Below are 12,309 nucleotides of genomic sequence, written 5' to 3'. Positions count from 1 at the left end.
CTATGTCGGGGGTCTTGGCCAATCACCTCTCAGTGCTCCTGAGCCGAGGCAACACCGCCTCCTTAGGTGCCCACAAGTTTGGGAAGTTTCAGACACGCAGTAGAGGGGTAGCATAGTGGTAAATGCCGTTCACCTTGACCCGCACTGTCCCTTGTTCCAAACAGTTAAGAGCCTCCTGATCCTGTCGCGACCTCATACCAGCCTTCTCATTTCGCCATGGCAGCACATCCAACTGCCACAGTTTCTCGACATGCTGCTGAATGTTGGCTGGTGGGGCTCGATAACTGGTGAACAGGCAGTGCTGCTCATGAAGATATGCCTTGATGTTATGGGTTGGCCGCTGTAGCGTTCACCCGAGGCGAGTGCGGACTGCCACAAGTGCTCTGGGGGGCCCCAAGACTACCGACTCAACCGGAGTCACCAGGGAGGGGTAGTCTGAGCCAATCAGCAGCAATAGGACAATATCTTTGAATGATGGGCTAGGTACCCCTTTCAGATGCCGGTACTTGCGCTGCAACACCTTAACCGGATAGGTGCGCTACCCTAGCCCCAGCTTCGGTGCCGTGAAGGCTCCTTCTATGCGGTACACCTTATCTGGACAGCCCACGGGTGACATGGGCGAGATGGAAAATGTGACTGACCCTAAGCAAGTAAGCACATGCTGCTCCTGTCTCACAGTCCACAAGGGCAGATCCTCGGGCTGACCCTGGAGCCCCAGTTGCTGCACGGCTGGGTTCAGCAATAAGGTGACCCATCATCCAGCACCGCATAAGTCTCCAAGGCTTGATTGCAGTGCCGCAGAATGACCTTGGTGACTTTGAGTAACATGCGGCTCCCCTGCAATGGTTTGCCAATGTAGAACACCTCCTCTACCGCTGGGGTAGGTGCAGATTCACTGGCCTCCACAGCCCCGTCATCCGTCTTCTTCTCTCCTCCATCCACTGATTGGTGCATTAAGATAATGCAGGGCGAGGAGATGCCTATTATTACAGGATTTACAGAGCATCTTCAGGTTACAGTCTGAGGCTCTGTGCTCCCTACCACACCTCCAGCAACGGTTATTCTCCTGTATCCAACTACACTTCTGCGCAGTACAGTAATCCCTCACTTATTGCGGGTGTTATGTTCCAGGACCACCCACGATAAGTGAAAATCCCCGAAGTAGGGACGCTATGTTTATTTTAATACTTATACATTAATTTAGTAGTTATACACTATTTTAAGTTTTTATAAACCCTCCCCACACACTTATACACCAAGTATATACATTACTGTACAACACGTACTACGCATGTGAAGAACGAGTACCGCAAAAACCCGCGAAACAGCGAAAATAACGCAGCAAATATTTTACACTAATATTGATTGAAAACCCGCGAAACAGCGAGTCTGCGAACCGCGAAGTAGCGAGGGATTACTGTACTCAGATACTTAAAGTTTGAGCAGTTATTCAGCGAATGCTTGTCATTGTCACAGAATGGGCAAAACTTCCTCACAGTTTGGCATAACCCTCTAGCTGCACCTCCGTCGGTTTTAGTTTCCGCACCTAACATGAGGATGGAAGCCTTGGTTGGTGGCCTCGTAGCAGGCCTGAGATCTTTGTGCCTCGTATTAATGTCTTTCTTGGGGCGGTACTGTGCGATATCCTCCTGGATCTGGAGCTCATACTCTAACCAGTAAGCCAGATCCCGAAGCGTGGGGATCAGGATCCGCAGAGGGTGTATATACCGTCTGAACCCAGATTTAAGCTCATGTGGTAGCTTACCCAGCAGGCGGGTGACATGTGAACCACAGTCCAGATCCACCTATTCCTTTCTGCCAAGCTACTCTAACATGCTCACCAGCAAGCGGACATTCAGAGCAAACAACCTAAAGGATTTCATGTCCCCACTTAGGATATTGAGCCCATCCATGAGCTCCGCGATACGCTGCAGAGCAAGCTGGTGTGGCTGCCCATATTGCCGATTCAAGGTAGTGTCCGTAAAGGGGTAATCCGAATTGGTGTAGGAATCTGCAACTAGCAGTACCTCTTCCAATTTCAGATGGTCAACTAATATCTGGAACTTTAAGCGTTCTGAAGATTCTCCAGAGCCATTCGGAGTCTCGCAAACTCCCTGGGGTTCGGGCGACTAAAATCCGGGATGGTAGGCACCAGCCCCCTATACATGCTCTCTCGCCCACCCGGTGGGCTCATGCATTGGAAACTGGACTGGTGCCACTCCGGTCCATGACCTGATCCCCAACCCCGGTCAGGGCCGTAGCCACGTCTCTGCTTGGGGGAGTCCCTATGCCACCATTCCTGGCCATAACTGGTGTAATACTCCCCTCCCATCCTGGATAACCTACATGAAGCGTAGGGCTCCGCGCACCCTGGGTCAGACATGAAGTCCCGTCTCCACCAACATTCGCCTGGACCCCTGACTGCATGCTGTGGATATGATGCGGCCCCACTCAAAAAACACTCTGGAGATCCTGGCCATGATGCCGTGGCTCTAAAGCCGGAACCCATGCTGTTCGGTGTCCCCTGAGGAGCCCCCTGCCGATACTCCTCCACTGGGCTGCTATGCTCGAGCTTGACCCTGAGCTACTCGTTTTGGAGTCTGTTTCTCCACGATGCTAGAAGGCTGTCCCTCTCCCACACTAGATCGTGCCATTCTCTCCTCCACTGCTCTGGGCTATAGGGTTCTTGGCTAATTGGGGAGGCTGGGCACGTGAAGTATCTCAAGAATCAAGAATCAAGAAGAATTTATTGTCATAATACATCAAGACATATAATGAAATTACATTCCAGAACACCCATCCAAGAAAGACAAACAAACAAACATGGGGAGATAGGTGAACTGTGGCTATGCTGCCCCCTTCTGGAGCGCTGCCATTAAAAAGACAGAAACAATAGTGAAAACATATAAGGTCTGCTGTGGTGGTCTCCATCTCCCAGCTTGTCCTGTATTGAGGAAGGAGTGTCCATGCCCGGTGGTGGCCCTGATCTGGCTGGGAACCCAGATAGGTCATCGTCGTCCAGATATGTGGGGAGGGATTGCTGCCTCCTGACACGCATACCCACCTTGTCCTCCTGTGCTGTAGACATCCTTATCAGCCTGATAATAAGTGTGTCATGGCCTTGGACACAACCTAGAAAGAAATTTGTTTCCTACTTTGCACACTTAGTCTTTGTACTAGAAAATTACAATTACATACTAAAGAAGTACACAGAGGTTATTTGAGTTGAAAAACAAATTTTCCATTACATACTACATGATTGCTTATGTGTTCCTTCATAGTCTGGATGACTTCAGTATTAATTTATAATCTAGGAAAAAATAAAAAAAATAAAACATTAAATGAGAAAGTGTCGTTTTGACTGGTACTTCAAGTTAAAATATTTGTTAGACCAAAATAGACTACTGTTAAAAAATTACTGTTAGGAGCTCATCACCATCTCCAAGGTTTATCTAAGCTGATGTTAGCTCAGAGCTGAAACTTGATGAACTCAGAGGACAAAATGTTCAGGATTAGCTATTAAGCTAACATTAATGTTAGCCTGCTGTTATCAGAGAATGGGAAGATTAACATTAAAGTGTTACTCCACATTACCTGGATTATATCTATATTCAAAATATACTGAAATTAGTTAGTATATACCCACTTTAGAGGAGGATCCACAGGAATGTGCAACCATGGTGTTCTCCATCTGCAGCTGAGCACTGAATGACTTTTCTAAGCAGAATATCCAGCATGTAGCAGCAGCTTATTTAAACCATATAACCAACATAGGCTACTGTGTAGTGACAGGTAAACAGGTTTGTTTGTGAAGGAAGACACCTGAAACACTTTAATTAAAAAAGTAAGACATTTAAATATTTTAAAGAGTCAGAAGTTATCTCACATGCATGCGGGGACTCAGAGGAGGAGACAGGCCTCTGTCTGCGCACTCTGTCCGTCCGAGCCCATGTTCCTGACTAACCATAACACCTTTATACTGTACTGCCACTTATCTAAACATAAACAAATTCTGGGCGCTATGAGTTGGCCTTCGTCACTCAGGCTGGTTTTTCATGACCCAGATTCCTCTCATCAGCAGTGGAGTCAGCAAATCTTTTTTTTTTTTTTGCATTTTTGGCCACAGCAGCTTTTTGTGACAGTGGAGAGAGACAGGAAATGGGGGAAAGATACAGGGGAAAACACACGGGCAAATTGACGACGGGCCGGGACGCAAACCCACGCCGCCCGCACCGCAACGCGGCGTGTGTATGTGGTCGCCGGCTTCACCACTAAGCCACCCAGGCGCCCACCAGCACATCTTCTTCCTGATGTTTTAATTTGTTATTGAGAACAATCTTGTCCAGATTAATAACAGAACACGGTGACGTTGGTGATGTTTTAATTGTACGTTCTGTGGCTGAACCTCAAGATAAGATGCACTGAAACAGAGAAGTTAGTCAGCACTTTCTATCTGTTGCTTTCTGTCTAATGTATTATTTAATTGTTTATTGATCCACTGTTTATTAATTAACTTGCTGGAGTTTAATTTTAAACATTTGTCCTTTATTCATCGAGTAAAAAATAATCCCTAACAGTAGTATCTGTAATTGGTAAATCTATGTTTTCTAATAGAGGGCTGGCGAGCTATTCTGTATATTTAGAAAACAAACAAGAAAGCAGACAAACAAACAAAGTCTACTTTATTTGAAAAAAAATGTAGGAATGCAGAGGAAGCCCAGATGTCCCAGTTTCCCACTAGTACTTGAATGGAGCTTACATTTGTGGATTTGTGCGAATTTGTGAAGCTGAACTTAAAAAAATATTTGTAATTGATCACTATTTATTCAGGTTTGGATGTACGCATTTGTAAAATAGTTTTCCGTGTGGTCAAATTGATTTGTTTTTGTGTGGATTGGAGTACACATTTGTGAGTCCTCAAAAGTTAAGACACAAATCATTGTGCTGAAAAATGGTCAGGTACAAGGACTGGACTGAAAATTAGTTTAAAAAACAAAAAATAAAACAAACAAACATGAAAGCCATGTCCAAAATCTGACTCAAAATGCAAAATATTAAGAAGTGAGAGGTGGCTCAACAGTTTTTCACAGTAAAGTAAAGGTGATTAATACTGGTTGATGGGGCCACCAGGGAATTTTTACTTAGGACTTGAACAGACAAGAGTCGCCACTGCTCATGTTATTGAATCTCCAGCAAATGACTGATCTGCACTGCTGTTAAACCACATTCCAACAGAGGGCGCTCCACTTCCATGCAATCAAACTGTGCCTTGATCTGCATGGTAGTATTTATGTAGTAACTTGGCCTTTTGTTTTTTTATTAGCCTGGTTAATTGATGGTCATGAATGACCATGTATTTGTTCATAATTGGTGTCTCTGAAGATTTGTCATTTCTTCATTCATGCCATTCATTTAGTTTTATTGTTTCTGTTTCCTGATTTTGCCATATTGATACAAAAGTCTGGATTTTCAAACAGAAAGGTGCAAAACAGGCTTTACTGTAAAAATGAAGCTTAACCTAATGCAGCACTCAGAGTGTTAGGTTTTATTTCAGATGTGTGGCCATTTGTTTTCTTATCTTTATCTAAGTCACACCGGTTTCTGAGGAAAAAATTATGGCCAAATCTATTCTTGAAGTAAGTCTCATAACTTATAACTCATATCTTATTTTGAAAGTTAATCTTCCATTAAACTTGACAGGGTGCCTCAAAAAAATTTTGCAAGTGCAACCGTATTGGGTGACCACAGCAAGTAAGTGTGCAACTTTGATATTGCACAGGTTTTTGCTTTTCTGTTTTAATGCCAAATGCAACTTTCCTATTTGTCCAGGTCTGGGACTGACACAAGGAGTACACTAGCTTGTAACCCCCTGATACTGGGTTTATGTCTCCTCTCAGTCTCAAACTGGGGAATTTTCACATGTCAGTCAAATACATTAACCACTGCACCATGATGCCACATACAGTTTTCTATAATAACAAATTCAAGAAACTCAAAGAGTTGTCTTCCTGGGATTTATTGCACCTGCAAGTGATCTCAGCCAAATTTTGAGTTTCCAGCTAAAAGAGTGCTTTCTTCCACAAAACATTGTTTTATTGGGTTTGTTCTGCATCCCACGAAAAAAAAAAAAAAGTTCTCAGGCTGCATTAAGGAGGTTAAATCTAGGTCACAATCTGAGTTTGTGTTTTTCTGGCAATGATATTTCCTGGTAAATGACATTGGCAGCTGCATACTGTTCTGAATGAGGGTACTCTGGAGTAAACCTGCAGGGAGAAACAATGGGAAATATGTCACTGGAAATGTTTTTAACTGGAGGAAAGATGCTTTGAAAGTACCTGTATTATCACACAATTCATTTAGTAGAGGTTGCAGAGTATTTCTTTCTTTGTACCTTTAGATCAAATTCTGCTGTGGGATCTTTCCCTGGCCTGCATCAGTCTGAACCACAAGCTGTCCATTGTCCATGCTATCCAGATGTACTCCCAAAAGAAGCCTTGGGTCATTCAAGCCACCTGATGGTTTGGTTCTTTTCTATCACTGACTGGACCTTTTTAGAAGGTAGGTTGGATGACAGACGAGGCAGAGGAGAGCGTTTGTACAACTATTACAAATTTGGCTAGCAGGCAGAAGATTCTTGGCTGTGGTGGAAACGTTTCATTTTGACAACAGCAATGAAACTTGCGCAGTCGCAACATCTCTGGAGAAAGCTAAGACAGTGACCACCTCTGTCTCGTGTGTGTTGTGTTGTTTTCTGTAGTTCTTAGTGCATCAGTATTTGAATGTGACTGGAAAGAAATCATTGTGTCTACTTGGGACTCACACATGCATTTGTTGGCAGCTCAGCATTTCTTTGTTTTTTTTTTTTAATTGGGCAGTATTGTAATATAAATAAGTCAGGATAACATGAGAATTATTAGTGTAAAGAGCTACTGTTTTATCTCAAAATGTTTTAAAAGCTTGTATTGTATGCCACATTTTCTTGTAAATTGATTTATGTTTTGTGTGAAATCTTCAAATGCAGAACACATTCTGTTTTAAAAGTCATAAACAAGTCTGTTTCCAGTGTCACAGTACACCCACAGGCCAGTTATGAAACAGTTGGTACATTCCTTAGATTAGGAACTCCAGATTTCAGTTTCGATTTGAAGCCTGTCAACTAGTTTATTTAATTTTCTTTATTTGACAGAAAGATGGCAGAAAAATTTGTTTTTATTCATCTTGGTCCTGAAAACAACAACCTAAAATTTGAATGCAATAATTTATTGTATATACTACTCACACACTGATAACACATATGGACTAAAACCTCAAATCTCTTTTAAATGCCAAGAAATACAAAGTGTGCCTCTTACTTCCCCAATGTGTTCTTACCCTGTTGTTTTATGCACTTCAAATAAATGAGAACAACCTGTGAAAACTATTACTTTTTTACAGAGGTTGGAATTTTAAAATAAACGGACCATTTAGGGCCAGGTTTACTGCAGCAGGACAAAGCTTTATTTTGAGAATGAAAATGACTGGATTTAATAATGAGACCAGTGTCAGTTTTGTGACTGAAAGTTTGAACATGAGGCATATGTAGACTTTCACTTTCAGGAGGTGAATGTTTAAACAAGTCACACAAGTGGGAATTACAAAGTCAATTTGCTGCAAATCGCATGAATTCTAACACAGAAAAAAATACTTATGCCTGCTGGGGTTGTGATAGTAGTGTCTATTGCACTGTGAGTGCAGTGCATAGGCGTAGGAACGCTTGTTGTCAGTTTACTTTCATATATATAGAAACCAAATATTTTTCAGTCATCTTAATCCTGGCCTGGGATGGTCACTGTCTAATATTTAGCTTGCTTATTTAGCTTACCAGTGCGGCCACCTGATAAAGTAAGCGTACAGCCCCTGAATGGTCATTATGCTTGATAAAAGACTCGAGCCATTTTGTTTGCCCACGTTTTACGATTATAAAACATACATATGTAAATGATACATACAATAATATAGGTATACTATATACCTATATTACCTATATAGGTATACTATTTTCCCAAGAAACATTTGAAAAAGAAGAAAGTAAAAGGTCAAATAGCATTTTTTTTAATGCTTTGCTCAAAGTATTTACGGATCAGTCAGGTTTCCAATATGTGTCCCCCCCAACAGTAAACTCATTCCTACGCCCTTGATAACAGGATTCAGAAACTATAACAAACTAGGAATCTAAAGTATAAGCAACTTAGAAACACTGCAGAATATAACAAAAAACAGAACCTTAAGGAAAAAAAGGGCGCAATACACTGGCCAATGGCCCAGGACCCTGACATACAGAGAAAACCAAACAAGAGAGCCAGAGATTAATAATAACTAATGATTAAATGTAGAGTGGGGTATAAACACAAAGAGTGAAAAGAGGTGACTGAAAGAGAAACACTCAGTGCATGGTTCAGGGTTACCTGATCCAGCCTGTAAGCATGGAAGGAAAGTTTTAAGCCTAATCTTAAAAGTAGAGAGGGTGTCTGTCTCCCGAACCCAAAGTCTGAGCTGGTTCCACAGAAGAGGGACCTGAAAGCTGAAGGCTCTGCCTCCCATTCTACTCTTAAGTATACTAGGAACCACAAGTAAGCCAGCAGTCTGAGTGCGAAGTGCTCTATATCTAATGTGCTGGAGGGGTTTTCTGTTTTGGTTTGTGTGCCTCTGTCTTTGTCGTATGACAGCTTCCTCTTTAGTGGCTTTAAATGATTTTATCGGAATTGCTGGAGGCAGAGTTTTTTTTTCCACAGAGCAGCTTTGTGATCTACAATATCAGAGACTTCAAGTTTGGTATGTTTTTATTTTATGCCTATTTTATTTTTTCATCATCCAATACTAGCTAATTTTCATTTCTCTTGAGTATATTGTTATTATAGAATTTTGGTCCACCTTACCTTAGATTACACACATCACATTGTGCATTTTAACTGCACTGACCCCTCTCTGTAAAAATGAATGTGATGAAGTATGTGATTTATAAATTACTAAATGATCACAAATGATTTACATTGTTTTCTTTGCTCATTTGTTTTCCTGTTTGTACACATACCTTTAATTCACCATGACAGTCCACAGCGAGTTGAACTGTACTGTGGTTTGAACTGTGATAAATTGTGATAATCCTATTTTTTGTCACTGAGTAAGTTGTTGACATTTTGTGAAGGATAAGGCAGTGCGACAGTAATAGATGCAATACTACTCTCTTGTATCCTTTACCTTTAAGTGCCTTGAGGCGACTGTTTGTTGTAATTTGGCGCTATATAAATAAATTGAGTTGAACTAAATTGAATTTACCTTTGCAAAAGGACGATTGATTGTTCATTATATAACGTCAAGTCACAGATGATTAAGATTCTGATTAATGTTTAGCTCTTTGTGGCTCCTAATTTCTCTCAAACTGTAAATTTATACGCTTCTTCTTGGAAATATTTATGTCAGTTTCTCTTCCTCAGATTCTTCCATTAAATAAAAAGCAGAACAGTGAATATAAAACAATAAAAACAATAAACTGACTGAAATGGTCAGAACTGCATTATGTTGACTGGTACGTAATTCAGTTAATCAAAAGTAAAACTGCAAACTTACAATGCAAATTATTATGTATCCAGGTCTGATTTCACAGAAGCGTTTACAGAATGTGTAAATGTGCACCTTACTCACACATCGACCCCATAGCTATTTTTATCATATTTATTTCTTCACATTAGTGCAAATACTCTTTACTAACATAAAGCAAAGAGCAAGAAGTAGAAATACAATTATTTTAATTAATTATTAGCAAATTTATAAATAGGTTCAGGTCTGTTATTCTTTTGCTTTATTGTAGCCAGACATCTGAATCACACAATTTAATATATAAAGTTTATTTTGTAGATATGTAAAAATATATACTACATATTTATGGGAAGACTAAAACTTAAGAATTAGAATCAGAATATACACATCAGAAAATAGACCAAAAAAAGTAAAGTGAGAGATATAGAGTTCTGACTGACAAAAGTGCAAACTGTTTTGAGGAGTTGTGAGATTCAGATGAGGAATGCATCAACGCAATAACAAATAACAAGTATCAGTAGAAACTATCACAGCGTGTACAAAACAATGAGAAAGGCTAATGAAGGTGGGGAAATGCGTTATTGATTTGAGAACTGAATTTAGAGTAGTCAGAATGCCTTTTCTGATGTGAGAATTGCACCAAAGAAACCGAGAAAAACTTTAATGGCGTTTCCTCTCTCTATCCACAGATGATGGAAGGTGAAAGAATTAGTGTGAATGTGGAGGACCTTGACTTGCTTGATTTGTACGAGAACTTTTATAACTACTCATGGAACGACTCTGATGATGGTTGTTGTGAAGGGGGTGAAAACTGCGACCTGAGTGAGGGTGTGAATTTTGAAGCAGTGTTCATACCAGTTCTGTACTCTGTGGTGTTTGTTGTTGGTCTACTGGTACATGGACTGCTGTTGGGAATACTGGCTCGGAGTAGGAAGACCTGGAGTGTGACAGATACCTTCATCCTCCAACTGGGAGTGGCAGATGTCCTAATGCTGTTGACTCTTCCCATGTGGGCTGCACAGTATGCCCAAAGTGATGGATGGACATTTGGTACTCCCCTGTGCAAGATCACTGGAAGTGTTTTTACAGTAAGCATTGTACTGAGGAAAGATGCTTTAAAAATGTCTGTATTATATCAGGATTATCAGAGTGTCGAAAGTATTACTTACTCCTCTTTTGTTGATTCCTTTAGATCAGCTTCTACTGTGGGATCTTTCTCCTGACCTGCATCAGTCTGGATCGCTACCTGTCCATCGTCCACGCCACCCAGATGTACTCCAGAAAGAAGCCTTGGGTCGTTCACGCCAGCTGCTTGATTTGGTTCTTTTCCCTGCTCCTCTCTGTCACTGACTGGATCTTTTTAGAAGATGTGTTTGATGACAGACAAAACAGAAGAGAGTGTATTCCCAGCTATCGCAAAATTAATGAAACAGCAGAAGATTCTTGGAAGTTGGCATCTCGCCTGATTTATCACATAATGGGCTTTCTGCTTCCTTCAGTTGTCATGATTGTCTGCTTCTCCTGCATCCTGCATCAGCTGAGGCATGGTACTCAAAGCCTTAAAAAGCAGAAAGATTTTAAAGTCATCTTGACCATGTTCGTGGTTTTCTTTCTCTGCTGGATGCCGTATAACATCACACTCTTGGTGGAAATGTTTCATTTTGACAACAGCATTGAAACTTGTTCAGGCACAACATCTCTGGAGAAAGCTAAGACAGTGACCATGACTGTGGGTTTTATGCACCGCTGCCTCAATCCAATCCTGTATGGTTTTATGGGTGTGAAGTTCAGGCGTTAGCTCCTGGGCATCCTCAGGTCTCTGAGCTGGAAGATAGAAAGTGCCAAACTCCAATCTGCTGTCAGGAGCAGAAAAAGCTCCATTTGGTCCGAGTCTGCTGACACCTCCAACTCTCTCGCTATCTGAGAAAGACAAAAACAGCAAATCTGAACAAGTTTACAAATTGAACCAAATTGACATGAAGACAAAAACGTGTTTTTGTGTTCTTTGTGTAAAGGGCCACTGTTTTACCTTACAGTGTTTCTAGCAGCATATACTTTATGCCATATTCATTTATATATTGATTTCTGTTTTTGTGTACGAAATGTTCAAATGCAGAAAATGTTTAATGATATAGAAGTCAGAGGTCATTCCCAATATTACAGAACACCCACAGGGCCAACTTGCCAATTATTGGAATCTTAGGTAATTATTCACTGAAACAGACATACCTGTTTTTAAAGCTATGCAAGGAGTTTTGGAAACATCTATAAAAAAAAAAACTGCAAGACACTCAAAAAACACCAAATGGTACATTTCTTGTAGTAGATACAGTGGTCGACAGGTTTCAGTTTCCATTTAAAACCTGTAGACTAATTTGTTTAACTTTTTTATTTGAAAGAAATTACAGAAAAAAATGTACTTTTCATTCATCTTTTTTCTAAACACCAAAAACTAAAGTTTGAATAAAATGGCTTATCTCCATTATTACTCACACACAGATAACACATATAAACTAAACCCCCAAATGTCTTTTAAATGACAAAAAAACAACTTCCAGACCAAATGAAACTGATGAGTGATTTTCCGTTTAGTCTCTGATTTCACAGCGATGTTTACAGAAAATCTAACTACCCTACCCACTTACAGTTTTTTCACTTATCCTCTATTTCTGTTGTAGTCTAGTTCCAGATATCTGAAACACACAATTTAAATATTCCAGGTGATTATTTTAG

At 40.7% G+C, this 12,309-nt stretch overlaps 1 pseudogene; it reads left to right on the top strand.

The window, feature by feature from the left end:
- The window catches only part of LOC115795132 (C-X-C chemokine receptor type 3-like), a 41,212-nt pseudogene extending 29,712 nt beyond the window's left edge, over positions 1-11,500 (top strand).
- The last annotated feature ends 809 nt before the right edge of the window (positions 11,501-12,309 follow it).

Source organism: Archocentrus centrarchus, chromosome 16, assembly GCF_007364275.1.
Source record: "Archocentrus centrarchus isolate MPI-CPG fArcCen1 chromosome 16, fArcCen1, whole genome shotgun sequence".
Classification (NCBI taxonomy): domain Eukaryota; kingdom Metazoa; phylum Chordata; class Actinopteri; order Cichliformes; family Cichlidae; genus Archocentrus; species Archocentrus centrarchus.
This window is presented reverse-complemented; position numbering and strand designations above follow the sequence as displayed.